Source organism: Triturus cristatus, chromosome 4_1, assembly GCF_964204655.1.
Source record: "Triturus cristatus chromosome 4_1, aTriCri1.1, whole genome shotgun sequence".
In the NCBI taxonomy this organism is placed as follows: Eukaryota; Metazoa; Chordata; class Amphibia; order Caudata; family Salamandridae; genus Triturus; species Triturus cristatus.
Genome location: NC_140585.1, coordinates 456489631 through 456504521, shown reverse-complemented (window position 1 = coordinate 456504521; position 14891 = coordinate 456489631). Strand labels below are relative to the sequence as shown.

General features: G+C 40.3%; 1 protein-coding gene across 6 annotated transcripts in view; it reads right to left on the bottom strand.

Moving 5' to 3' along the window:
* The window catches only part of BPGM (bisphosphoglycerate mutase), a 208864-nt gene that overhangs the window by 111993 nt on the left and 81980 nt on the right, over positions 1–14891 (bottom strand). The window contains exon 1 of one of the 6 annotated variants that reach the window (XM_085652618.1): positions 7856–7929. The exons of the other annotated variants lie outside the window; for them this stretch is intronic. The gene's annotated coding sequence lies outside the window, so the exon portion shown is untranslated. Of the gene's footprint in view, positions 1–7855; positions 7930–14891 lie in introns of those variants that run through there. 6 annotated transcript variants of the gene reach the window in all.

Genomic DNA, 14891 nt, shown 5'->3' with positions numbered 1-14891 from the left:
TGCGAAGGTCCCAACCCATGCAGACTCTTATGTAGCACACACATTGATTTAAACTGAATCCTAGCGGATATGGGTAACCAATGTAGTTGTTCGAGTAATTTGGCTAATGGAACTAAATTTAGGTAGATCCAGTAATAGCCGGGCCGCCACATTCTACAGGGTCTGGAGTTTTTGGATCACAGTTTTTTTTGCTACAATATAGAGTGAATTGCAGTAATCAGTTTTTAACAAAATCAATGCAGTAACAACCATTTTCCTGAAGGGCATAGGAATAAAAGGAAGAATTTTCCTAAGAATTTTAAGAGTATAAAAACGGGAAGAGGTAATACTATTTACCTGGTCAGTTAAGGAAAGATGGATGTCAATCAGGACTCCAAGGATTTTTTACCTTCTTTACTGGCTGGGGGCATGGTCCTGCTGTCGCGGGCCACCAATTTAAATTCCAAAATGACGTGTCCCCTCCAAACATAACTACTTCCGTCTTCCCGGTATTCAATTTTAAACAGTTATTCTGCATCCAGCAAATAATCTGACTCATGCAGAGCTTAAAACGCTCCGCTAGTGTCTCTGGATTTGTGGCTAAAGAGATGATAATTTGTGTATCATCTGCGTAACAAATGGCCTTGAAACCGAAGGAGCGAATAAGTTTAGCCAGAGGGGAGACATATATGTTAAATAGGGTGGGTGAGAGTGCCGATCCCTGAGGCACCCCACATGGCATTAAAAAGTGAGAGGATGTATGCTCATCTAGAAGCACAGCTTGCTTCCTGTTATTCAAATAGGAACGAAGAATATCTGCGGCTTTATCCTTTATCCCTATATCCGCCAAACGCTGAAGGAGTATGTGATGATCCACCGTATAAAAACGCGGCGGATAAATCAAGCATTACCAATATAGCCTTTCTACCCTGGTCTAGTTGTAATCGTAGACTTTGAGTGGCTGCAATTAGTGCAGATTCAGTACTATGCTGTGGCCTAAAGCCATGTTGTGCTATATCTAATTTATTGTTAAGTTCTATAAAGGACCGGAGTTCCTCATTTAGTACCTTTTCGAATACTTTAGATGGAAATTGTAAAGTAGTAATGGGACGATAGTTGGCCACTTCAAGGGGATCAATAGTAGTTTTTTTTAAAATAGGTTTAAATCAAGGAATTTTTCCATTCCACTGGGAAAATACCCAGATGTAAGAATGTTGTTCAATAGGGGTGTCAATATTTTTGCTATGGTGTGGGGAACCATATGAAGAACCATAACAGGACATGGATCCAGAGAAGAACCCGATTTAATTGCCAGGATAGTTTTTTCAACTCTATCCTGTGTAAGGGAGGAGAAGTTTCTTAAAGAGACTTTTATGTCAGATTCATCCATCTTGGACTCGGCTTGACTAATATCATTTCCAACAGTGGAGAATTCATAGACTTTGACCACTTTTGCATAAAAAAATTTAGCAAGTTAGTCCCAGAATTGTTTAGTTGTCTTTACTGACTTTACATTACCAAAAGTAGCCAGTTTAGTGACTGTCTTGAATAATTCATCGGGAATATTTTTAGCGGCCATAATTTTCTCTGCAAAGTATCTGGATTTTGCCTCAATTATGGCTTCTTTGTATACTATTAATGCCTCTCTATAGCGTATTTTCCCGAGCTCTGAGTATTCCTTCCTCCAGAGTCGTTCTTTGTCTCTGCAAATGTTTTAAAAATGTTTTAGATTGGGATTATACCATGGGGCCGAAGTCCGTTTATAATTGCCCGTGTCCGAGTTTCCGGGGCTAGCCTTTGAACCGCTTGTTCAATCCATTGGTAATAAAGTGCTGCTGCTTGGTCCGAATCAGTGTCAATATCAAAGTCCATTTCAGGTCTTTGTGAAAGCAAAACAGCTTCAAGATCAGGACTGTTTATTTGTTTCCAGGCACACAAGACCCCTGTTCTCTTTGGCCCTACAGTTCTGTCTTGGAGTCCTTTTATAGAAACTTCAAAAAAGACGGCACTATGATCGGTCCAAGGCAGAAATAATGTTTTAATAAATTTTGTCTGATAGTGGTTTGTAAAAATCCCATCCAGGGGGTGGTTTGCCGTATGTGTCTGGCTGGTGACAATTTGCTTCAGACCTAAACTAAGGAATCTATCCAATAGCTCCTTAGTATCTGCGTTATCTGATGCTTCTAAGTGAAAATTGAAATCATCCAGCACCGAAAAATTAGATTGTCCCATACATAATTCCATTACCCTCATAATGGCTTCAGTGAGCGTGTTCCTGGGCTCGGGTGGCCTATAAACTAAAAGTCCATTAAAAACGTCCGTGTTAGAGACTTTTAAACTGAACAGAATGGCCTCCTCTTTAAATTGAGGTATAGCTGAGAAAGTAGTTTTGAGATGGGAGCGGTACACAATAGCCACCACTCCCCCCCCCCCCCCCCCTTTGACCTATCCTATGAATTCTAAATAGGTCATAGCCCGATGGTATCGCCACATTTAGGTCAGGTTCTGAGGCGCTGCGAGTCCAAGTCTCAGTGAGAAACATTATGTCCGGCATATCAAGTTCTACAAAATCAGCAAATTCATAGCTGTGCTTGGGGAGGGATCTGACATTCAGAAGGACAGCCATTAAGGTATGCTTATTACGTAAATGTTTGTCGGACTGAATATGACCAAAATTTTTTAACAAATGAGGAGCATGACATCTATTCCTCAAAACAAAAGGACATGTTGACAGCACACATCCGGAGACACATTGTTAGGATAAATAGGGCAACATTTATTACTATTACCTTTGTTCTGGATTGTCAGCAGAGTTGCTAGATCGTATTTAATAATGTGATTTTGACCCCCCCCCCCCCCCTCCCGGAGCCATGAATGGCCCTGGGGATCGCCATCCCCCAAGGCCAGCTTCCTGCTATCTCCCGAGGTGCCCATCCTCAGGAGATAGCAATTTGATGGGAGCTTTGACAGCTCCCTCCAAGTGAGAGCGAACAGTAACTCTGCTGTCAGCGGGCAGGAAAACTGTTCCCGCTCACTGGGAGCAGGACTTTCAGCCGTTTTCCCTGCCCGCTGTTAAGCAGGCAGGAAAACAGATGGAAGCATTGCTTCGTCACGCAGGGAGCAGCCTTTTTGGCTGATCCTTACATGCATGAGCTATACCGGCTCCCGGTGGAGGTGGGAAGTTGGCAGGGACATTAGGGGCTCCCCCTCCGCTTGTATAATACATACTGGGCATTTACCCAATGAGGTAACACTTAGTAATTAACCAGTAGAAAGTACTCCACTTGGGTAAGTTTTTTGTGCAGAACTGTGGACTCTTGTTAAATAAGGGGCAGGTGCAGTTCTGTTGGAGCCCATTCACTCACACAGCTGCTGACACACCCAGAGAGACACAGACACCCACTGACGGACCCACTCAGACAGTGTCTGAGGGGGTCTGTGAGTGGATGTACCACACCCACTCACAGACCTACTCAGACTCTCAAACACACTCATATACCCACACAGCAACTCACAGACCCACTCAGACTCACGCACCACTAACATACTCCTTCAGACACTCATGCACTCGCTCACAGATTGACACAAACACTCATGCAAGCTCTCCCAAAACCACTCAAACACTCTCGCACCCACTCCTAGACTCAAACACTCAAGCACTCACTCACACACCCATTAAGACACTCTCCACACCCGCTGAAACACAAACACACCCACTGAGACACTCATGCACTCACTCACAGATCCACAAACTCTCACCACCTCAAATACCTATACAGACACTAGCACTCTCAATATCAAAGGTTATAGCTAGGAAATAACATTTAAAAATCCTCAGAAATTCACTAAAAAAAAAAAAACAAAGGTTACAGGGACATTGTAGTAAGGCTCATATTTCACTCGTACAAAACCTGTGAAATTCAGCAGTTATAGTTATCCGAGTTAACTATAACTTACGCCACCCACAATGCACTGCTTATGACCTAACATATTACATCACTGATAGTCTGACATGATATCACTGACATCATCCACAAAACCACTCACACACCCCACACTCACCCAGTCAACCACCCATACAGCCTCTCAGACCCACTGACACAACCATTTACATATTCATTCACACATCCATACAAGCACTCACACGTCTACTTACTCTCCAATACAGCCACTCACACAGCTACTCAAACATCCACTCGAATAGCCACCCACTCACCAATACAGCCATTCGCACACCCGCTCACTCACATATACAGCTGCTCACAAAGCCACTCACTCACACCTACAGCACCCACTTATTCACCCATACAGCCACTCCCAAACCCACACAGCTACTCACAGATCCATACAGCTACTCACACACCCATTTATTCACTCATACAGCTTCTCACATGCTCTTATTCACGCATACTGCCACGCACACCCCCAGTCACTCACCTCCACACATGGATACACAGCCACTCATAATATGTTAAAAAATGGAATCACTCAGTAGTAAACAAAGTATACTAATTTAACTTTTCTCAATCAATCAATCAATCAGTTGTTTGTTAAGCGCGACTACTTACCCGAGAGGGTCTCACGGCACTGGGGGGGGGGGGGGGGGGGGGGGGGGGTGCAGGTTCCAGTCCAAGTAGGGGGTCGGTCGAAGAGCGAGGTTTTGAGGTTTCTCGCAAAGATGGGGAGCGATGTCTGTCTGAGGTGGAGCGGAATGGCATTCCTGGCTCTGGCCGCGAGGAAGGAGAAGGAGCAGCCTCCCCATCTGGTCTTTCTGGTGCGGGGGGACCACGGCGTAGGAGAGCTGGGGTGATCGTAGGGTCCTTTGGGGTGCGTGGAATTTGAGTCAGCTGTTCAGATATGCTGGTCCGGTGTCGTGGAGTACCTTGTGTGTGTGGGTGAGAATCTTGAAAGTGATTCTAGCCTCGATGGGGAGCCAGTGGAGTGTGCCCAGGTGCTGAGAGATTTGGCAGTGTCTTTGCAGGTTGAGTACCAGTCTTGGGGGGGCGTTCGAGGTTTTGTCGCTTGCGGGTGAGGTTTTTGTTTATAACGGCGTAGAGTGCTTTGCTGTAGTCAAGTCTGCTGGTGACGAGGGCGTGACTGACTGTCTTTCTGTGCTCGAGGGGGATCAATTTGAAGGTCTTGCATAGGAGGCGGAGGGTGTGGAAGCAGGAGGATACGGCGGAGTTGATCTGGCGGTCCATTTTGAGCTTGGAGTCCAGGATGATTCCAAGGTTGCGTGCGTGGTCCATGGGAGTCGGTGGGCTTCCAAGGGCGGGGGGCCACCAGGTGTCATTCCAGGCATCGGGGTTTGGTCCCAAGAGGAGTACTTCTGTTTTGTCTGTTGTTTTGTCGGTGTTAAGTTGTAGGCAGCTGCTTTTCATCCATTTGGTGACAGCTTCCAAGCCTTCATGAAAGTTGTCTGGCGGTGTTGGGTTTGTTGGATAAGGAGAGGATGAGTTGGGTGTCGTCTGCATACGACACCATGTTGAGTCTATAGGTTCCGACGATGGGGGTGAGCGGAGCCATGTAGACGTTGAAGAGCGTGGGGCTGAGGGAGCACCCCTGGTGGGCTCGGCAGGTGGTAGGTGTAGGGTCTAAGAGGGAAGGGGGGCGTTGAAGTCTGACCCGCTGCATTCTGCCGGAGAGGAAGGAGTGGATCCAGTCGAGGGCCTTGTCCCGGATCCCTGTGTTGTGGTGTCTGCGTATTAGGGTGCGGTGAGAGACTGTTGAACGCTGCTGAGAGGTCGAGGAGGACTACTGTTTCTCCTCGGTCCAGTAGGGAGCGGGTGTCGTCTGTTGCGGCGAGGAGGGAAGTTTGTGCTGTGGTTTTTTCTGAAGCCGGATTGGGAGGAGGAGTCGAGGATGTTGTGCTCTTCAATGAAGGCGGCGAGTTGGCTGTTGATGGCTTTCTCCATGACAATGGGACCAGGGAGATGGGTCTGTAGTTCTTGAGGTCAGTGGGGTCCACCGAGGGCTTCTTCAGGAGGGGGTTGATCTCGGCGTGTTTCCAGTCATCGGGGAATGAGGTGTTCGTCAAGGAGTGGTTGATGGTGTGGCAGAGCATGGGTGCGATGCTGTCGGCGGCTCTGTTGAAGATGTGGTGGGGCAGCGGTTTGTGGGGGCCCGGAGTGGATTGACTTCATTGTCTTCAGTGTGTCTTCGGTGGGGAGGGCTGTCCAGTTGTCAATCGTTGGCTTCAGGGTGTCGGAGGTGGCTGGTGAGGGTTCAGAGTGTTGGTTGTCTTCGTCGAAGTTGTCGTAAAATGTTCTTGATTTTGAGGTGGAAGAAGGTGCGGAGTTTGTCGCAGAGGTCTTCTGAGGGAGGGATGTCAGTAGACTCGCTGGTGGGTTGGGCGAACTCCTTGATGATGCTGAAGAGTTCTTTGCTGTTGTGCGCGTGTGTGGAGATTCTGTCCTCAGTTGATTTTTAGTACCTTCGTATATATGTTTAACACACAAACTTTTAAAAACACTCACAATCACTGGATGATGTCATCAGCTGTATAATTTGAGATGTCATCAGCAAGGTCACTGACCATGTCATGAGTGATATATGTACGGTCATAAGCAGTGCAATGCAGGAGCGTAAGTTATAGTTAGCTCAGATAACTATAACTGAATTTTAATGGTTTTGTACGAGTGAAACATGAGCCGAACTATAATGTCCCTGTAAACTTTGTTGTTTTTTCATGCACAAAGGAAACGAGGTATGAGTCAATAGTGACTGCCTCCATCATTCAGTGGGGTCAAAGTCTGTGCTAGTTTTTTTGGGTGCTAAGGATCTGAGGTTCAATACCTCTAAACCTCCTAGGATATAGGGTCCTATAAATCATAAACAAAGCACTGTGATCCAGCACACCACACAATCATTATAAAATACAATATTGCATAACGAAGAATATCATTCCATTCAGCAGGTCTGGTTTCAGGTTTCTTTATTTAATTTCTTCTTTAAAATCAACGTAGCCAACGCGTTTCGTCCTTACGGACTTCTTCAGGGCTACAAATAAGTACACATAATATATATCATATTTACAGAATGTGATCATGACTATATTTACAATTATATATACATTCTATAAAGGCGGTTATATACACACACATACACACAACATTATACAGACACTATACAACAAATCTAAACAAAACAACCCATTTTTCACAATTTTATTATACGCATTAAATTTTGAAGATATGAAATAGACATCATTCACTCTGAACCTGCTGAAGGTAAATCTGATCTAATTATCACTTCGTTAGATGCATTTCTTTCAAATAAGCATCTATAAATTCCATGTGTGGTCATTGTCTCAAGCTTTACATGGATGGGGCAACGATTGTTTCAATAGTGTACTATAAATGTCAAAAGTCATCTTTAAATGGACATAAATGTACCATTTTGTTCATCAAGGGGATTAGAAAAATGTATTCAGTTGAAGATGGAGAAGCAATCTTACCAAAACGTAATAAGAGGGTATTTTTCTTGTGTTCCCTCAATACTGAAGTTTATGGTCAACGTTCCTTTAGAAACAAACTTGTATACAACCTAAGTATATGACAAAAGAAAAAACATAACTTTGGGGCATACGAATTTGTCAATTAATCTTATATGTTAAATTGTATTTGGGGACTAAAGAAAAAACTATTTTTTTTATTAAGCCAGCCAAAACATAATCTTACCAGAATTGAAATAAAAGGGGCTTAGTCCTGTACTTCTTTAGTGCTAAGGTCTATAGCAAGCGCTTCCTGTTATAAAAACAAATGTGTGTAGCCTAAGTATAGAACAGAAAGAAAAACATAGATGTGAGGTATGCCGGTTTATCAATCAAGCATGTAAAACAGTCTTAATTCTACCGTACAATATAAGCAAGGCATACCGTATTTGTTTTCACGGATTTGTATGGTGCTCTCGGTACGGTATGGCCCTGTTAGCGTCTAAGATTTTGCCTATCTGCAAAATACAATAGGAAAAAGAAAGAAAGATTCTCAGATCATGCATCTTTTTTCTTTAAATACAAGTTCAATATTAAAACCGGCCGAAGCCTCTAAAGCATTGGCCAGTTAAGTAGGCGTTAAACCCTGCACTGGTATAGTGGTATAGCGTGCCATTAAATGTAATTCCCAACAAATAAAGGTTGTTTAATGCCATGATAAACTAAGGGGTAATGGTCCCATTAAATAGAGTTAAATCGCAAACTTTTATATATAAGCGATAAACTCAAGAGTATTATACAGGGGTAAGGGTATAAAATGCCAAATTTATGAAAGTGCATTATCTAAAGCCCCGGTGTCCACGAGCAGAAGTTAGTGCCATTAAATTCTAGCATCTAAAGATCTTTCCCTACTGACACTTACTTGTTGTTTAGAGGAACAGTCCCTCCATCCAATGCGATAATGGAACGTTCATGGAACCTCACTTTAAATAGCCTGCGTTGTGTATCACCTGAGGTGAATCAGGATCATAATTAGCCCTAAACTATCGTAAAAAACGGCCGCCATCTTATAAGGGCTTTGGTAACACAAATAGTTAGAAAAGATAGCCAGAAAGGGCTATCCAAATAAAATGTATCCGCTCTATTCCTATATTTAAAAAAGTGCTAAATACGAAATAATTCCATATATTGGTGCTTGTAATATTGTCGATAACATTAAATGGAATGTCACGCAAAAAATCGCCATCTTGGAGAGGTATAGGTTACATGTGCATAATACAAACCAATTTTGGACACCATCTTGTAATGACTTAAGACCCCGGACAGACTCGCATTTTCTATTTGTATGCGCCATATTATAATGTGGTTAGAAGACTACGAAAATAGTGCGCCATCTTGGAATGTCTAAACAAACGCTGACTCTGTATGCGCCATCATATCATAGGCAACAAGGAAGTATTATATGAGATCGAAACAAATATCATTGTGTATGTGCCCTTAAACTTGAAGTACCTTGAAGCATTTAGACAACTTATGATATAAGAATTTATTGGGAATATTATTTTTCAAAGAAGAAGGCATAATTAGTAGATGTGTAATAATCAGTCTCATATAGACCAATATTATATCCCCGAATTTTATATTTTTATTGCTATTTGCTATATATATGATAAATAATCTGAGAGATACTTCCTCCAATTATTAAGAAAAAGAAATTACATTCTGTAAAGTAAACAAAAATGAAATTGTATTAAAACATATGGGATCCTAAAGTGGCCAAAATGTCCTGCCACTTACTATACACAGGTTATATGAACATTCAGAATCATTGAGTTTAATTAAATCATAAGGGATTTTGAAATGGCCAAGCTGTATTGCCACTGCTACTCATACGCTACACAAGGATTCTGGAGCAACTTATGACAACAAATAGTACTCCAGTCCTGCTTGTACCCAAAGCTTTAGATTTGTACATTGAAATTGTTTTTTTTTTTTTTACAGGAAAGGATACAAATAATTATTGATATTCAAACCCATATTAATAGTTCTGAGACAGCAGATCCAACTTGCTTTGGCCTCCTTTCTGGGACCTTCACGTGATCAATTGTATGAAACCATATCACTGTTTTATCTGGATGCGACTCAAGAATGTGTGTGGCAATGGGTTCCTATCATCTGTTTTTTATCGCTCTCACGTGCTCTTGTATTCTGGTTTTTAAACAGCGAAAACTGCTGCCTACGTAAAGTTTGCCACAACATCCAATTACATACACATTATAAGTGGTGTTGCAATTTATAAAGGAGTTGATCTTAAATTCCCTATCAGTGTTATATCTAAATTTAGATTTTTTATGCAGTCCAAGTGGCATACCTTACATCCATGTTTTTCTTTCTGTTATATACTTAGGCTACACACATTTGCTTTTATAAGAGGAAGCGCTTGCTATAGACCTTAGCACTAAAGAAGTACAGGACTAAGCCCCTTTTATTTCAATTCTGGTAAGATTATGTTTTGGCTTAATTAAAAAAAAAAAAATTCTTTAGTCCCCAAATACAACTTAAGATATAAAATTAATTGACAAAGTTATGTTTTTTCTTTTTTCATATACTTAGGTTGTATACAAGTTTGTTTCTAAAGGAACTTTGACCATAAACTTCAGTATTGAGGGAACACAAGAAAAAGACCCTCTAATTACGTTTTGGTAAGATTGCTTCTCCATCTTCAATTGAATAAATTGTTCTAATCCCCTTGATGAACGAAATGGTACATTTATGTCCATTTAAAGATGACTTTTGACATTTATAGGACACTATTGAAAGAATCTTTGCCCCATCCATGTGAAGCTTGAGACAGTGACCACAAATGGAATTTATAGATGCTTATTTAAAAGAAATGTATCGAACGAAGTGATCAGATTTACCTTGCACACGATATTTGATAGTCACTGATTCAGCAGGTTCAGAGTGAATGAGGTCTATTTCATATCTTCAAAATTTAATGTGTATAATAAAATTGTAAAAAATGGGCTGTTGGGGTGGTTTAGATTTGTTGTATAGAATGTCTGTATAATGATATATATATATATATATATATACACACACACACAAACAATTTTATATATATCTTCTAAAAAGGCTGCAAGTAAGTTATGATCACTTTTTGTAAATATAATGTATATTATGTGTACTTATTTGTAGCCCTGAAGAAGTCTGTAAGGACGAAACGCGTTGGCTATGCTGATTTTAAAGAAGAAATTAAATAAAGAAACTTGAAACCAGACCTGCTGAATGGAATGATCTTCTTCGTTGTGCAATATTGTATTTTATAATGATTGTGTGGTGTGCTGGATCACAGTGCTTTTGTTTTTATTGTTTTTTCAACACACACACACACACACACACAGAGACCGAGATAAATAAAATACATAGAAATAATTTATCATAACTATGTAGTTTACATTGTATTATGTTTAACTATGATACAATTTAAAAAATATTACTTTATAGGTTATATATATATAAAAAATGACACCTTGTTCAAGATATTTTTGACACAATATGTTTGTCATTCCTATTATAAGTAATAGACAATATTAATGTAAACAATTTTGACTATATTTATGTGTCTTGATATTTTAAACACAGTATTTTGTCATGAACCAACTCATTATACTCACAGAAGTCAATATATATGGCAATTTAATCCACTTGTGTCATATTTATTACCAGAAGACGGCAAGCAATTTATTTAAAGGCAGGTGCACAATTCTAAACTGAAATATTGAGAGAATCACCGATATTCTAGGGAATCATGTGTACTTGAACCAGTGCATGTCACACCATCTTAGCTTCTCCAAGTTTACTTGTACCTCTAATAATGTGTACGTTTAAACCAGTATAAAAGTTGCGCGATTTTCGAGCAACATTATACATGTTCCAGGATTAAAGGCTCCTTCAGTCAAGAAAACATTTCTTGAAAACTTTTGCAAAACCCATGTGATGAAACTTATTTCTTTCCATATAGAACTTCATATACATTTTCACGAGTCCAAGAAATTGCTTCAGGTCACAGACATAAGTTGATACACGGAAAACACCTGATCAACTTGGCGGTTTTCTGACTCACGCCTGGAGCCGTTTAGGGACTATGAAGCTTGTTAAAAGCTGCATAAACAAACAAATCAGGCAAAGAAAGAGTCACAAGTAGGTCATGCAACAGGTACAGTTTGTTCATAAACAGAGAGAGAAGCCCCCTTTGCTTGACAGGGAGCCAAAGTAATGCTCTATGAGCCTTAGAAACACATTAAAAAAAATGTAATCTACATGGGATCCGAACCTCAAGATTTTGCATTCTCAGGAGGGGTTTAATCTATAATCAGGCAGACCTAGGGAAAGGATGTTATAGTAATCCAATCTGGACATACTACGGACTGCTGCCACCCAGGAGTGAAAAATCAATGGAGTGAAATTGCAGTGTATTCCTCAAAATATTCTAGTACAAAAAGCCTGCAGTATGGACTGATTTTTCTTGAGGAGCCACAGATATCTGTGCATCCAAATCTATACCCAGCAATTTGACCTGAATCTCAGATGACAAACATTACCTATAGAAGCCAGGACACCCTGTGCCATCTCTCTGTGTAACTCTCTACTATTAAAATGTTGGTTATATTGGTGTTCAGCTGAATGAAACTTACTGACATCCATTTTGGTACCACTCTAGGGCACTTGGATACTTTTCTTACTACCACTAAAATCCAAAATTTGGAAACCACTTCTCCCTTGTACAGACCTGGTGTGCACAGAGAAATGAGTAGCCCCTCCTTTGTGATAAAAACTGTCACGGGGTAGCTTCTCTCCGACTGGGGTTGGAGCCAGCCTGGCTGGTGGAACAAAGGTTTTCTTTCCACAGGTCTCACCTTCCATTTCACTTGTGAGAGGGGAAAGCCTTTTACAAGTTAATGAAGTTCCTGAATCCACCCTAAATGCTCTTCCTGCAAGAACAAGAAAAACACCTCCCAAAACTCAGGCCATTGTTTTGACTCTGGATGCAGTTTTAACACCTCATTAAGATCAAGCACTGTCAGACCAGCGTTCTTTTGTCTAATGCCAATTACCCTACGGAAAATTCAGGCAGGTAAAAGTAACTTCCTCAAAGTAACTTTTCCTAAACATCTAATAAAATCAGACCGTCCCTTTAAGTTGGATTTTTAATACATATAAAAATAGGACTTTAACCTATTTTTGTAGCAGCTTCCTGTCAAAATTTACAGATTAAACGTTATAATCTGTACTCTGGCATCTTCTAGGATCAACATACAGCCCTGCTAGTCAAAATAGCTTACCTTGGGGAGCTAGTCACAGAAGAAGCATCCCAATTTTAATTTCACACATGTTCCACTTCTAAATATCAGGCACCCTAACTTGTGGGCAAAAGTACACTAAGTGACTAATTAATATTTAAGAGATAGATTTCCCCACTGTCAAAAAAGGTTAGCTTGATAGGTTTAATAGCAGGTTTTCAGACTACCCATGGCTAGATTTACATGAAAGAACAGGGTAACAGCGGACCACTCAACTGCACCTCACATACAGTTCGAAATAGTGCAGTAGGGTGCTCTCTTTCTATACCAGCCGTTGTATGGTATTACAGCAGGAGCAGGCGCAATCTTGACAAAACAAGTGGAATGGTGCACCCAAAAAAAAGTTAATCAAAGTGTCCTTAGATCCATTTAGGAATGTCCTGCTTTATTTACAATCGTAAAATCCAATCAGTAAAAAGCATCCAGCCAACGCGTTTCGTTCAAGCAGACTTGAACTTCAGCAGTGATTGTATTTGTGTATTGTTGAGTATCAATCTTGAAATATAATTCATCCATCAATTTTTTGGAGTATATTTTTCGTTTCACCGTCATAAATATATGCCAAAGTTACTGACAATGTAGGGTATAGTTATCATTACCCTAATCCAATAACTGAATCCGTATTGTAAATCGAAAACACAGCGCTTCATTCAGTAACTTTGGCATATATTCACGACAGTGAAATGAAAAATATACTTAACAATTTTCTTTCCACCTTCTCCCTTTAAACAGGCAGGGCTCGAAAAATCCACTCACGATGGTGAGCCAGATTTAATCGGGAAGAGCTCATTTTAGGTCCTACTCGCCATTTCTGGCGAGCTGCTTGCTCACAAAATGAATGAACAATAAAGATGCCTTTAAATCTGGTTATTTTGTCACATTTGCTTGGCTTTCAGAGACAAAGGTCGAAAGTCAGTTTGTCTTCCTACATTTACTTTTCTTTCTGTGACTGAAGTTAGAGGATTTTGTAAAGCGAACTGTGTGAATCATGCTGTGCAAAGCATGTGAAATACAGTTGTAAGAGGCCAGGCTTTTTTTTTTATAACACAAGACTGAAATAGCTAATATGCGGACTGTTCAAACTTTTCAAATATATTTAACTAGTTCTGAAACATTTTTCTAATTCAGTGGTGTAAAAAAAAAAAAAAAAAAAAAATTTAGAACACTTACTTGGTGATGGGCAAATGTTAATATTTTTGTTGAAACCAATTTCCAAAAATGTTTTAGGTGCTATATAGTTTTAGCAGTAAAACTGCAGGTTAGTGGGAATGTTTTGTGGTCATTTCAATGGAAAATGTGCTATCCGGAAATAACAGTGCACTGCCACATCATGCTTTGATATATTTAGGAAGAGTGAACTGGGGATTATTCCTGCTTCTGCTGAGATGACAATGCTATTAGTGAAGTAAGAGGCAAGCTAGAGATCATGTATACCATACATGTTGGCTTGATTCTTAATATACATGGAGCAAATATTTAGTCTAGTACATAAAATAAACATTTTTCAGCAGAAATGGGGGACTTGCATATTTGAAGGTGCACTCTTATGTAATAAAGAAAAAGATGGCTCCATAAGACAATATTTGTCTAGGATTACTCAATTTGAAACCATTTCACAGGTCAAGTACATTATAGTAAGGTCAAATAGATTATTCAAGTTACTAGACCTGCAGGTCTTGTAACATTTTTATAATTTTGAGAGCCCCAACATGGTTGAATTGCCCTATTCCTAAATGGTAAATTTAATTTTCCATAAGTCTGTAATGTATGGTGTAAAACGTGCACAAACAGCCTGACAGTTATATGTCACCTGTAGACTGTAGCGCTTATTGTGCCGTCTATTAGTGTGACAAGGAAAGCATGGCTTCCGGCCCACCATTGTTGCCTAGCTGCGGCAGACTAGATCTATAGTACGACCAGTCAAAATAACCCTTTTTGACAGGTTTAAACCTCCCTTTTAAATATTAGTATGTCACCTTTTATATTGGCATTGTATTCCATAAAGCAGGGATCATATTTAAAAGGAGGACATGTAGAAAATGCTACCATGTCCCTACTATAGCAAGGCCCTAAATGCTATTTTCAATGTGGCAGGCTTAGCAGTCTTATGTAGATTA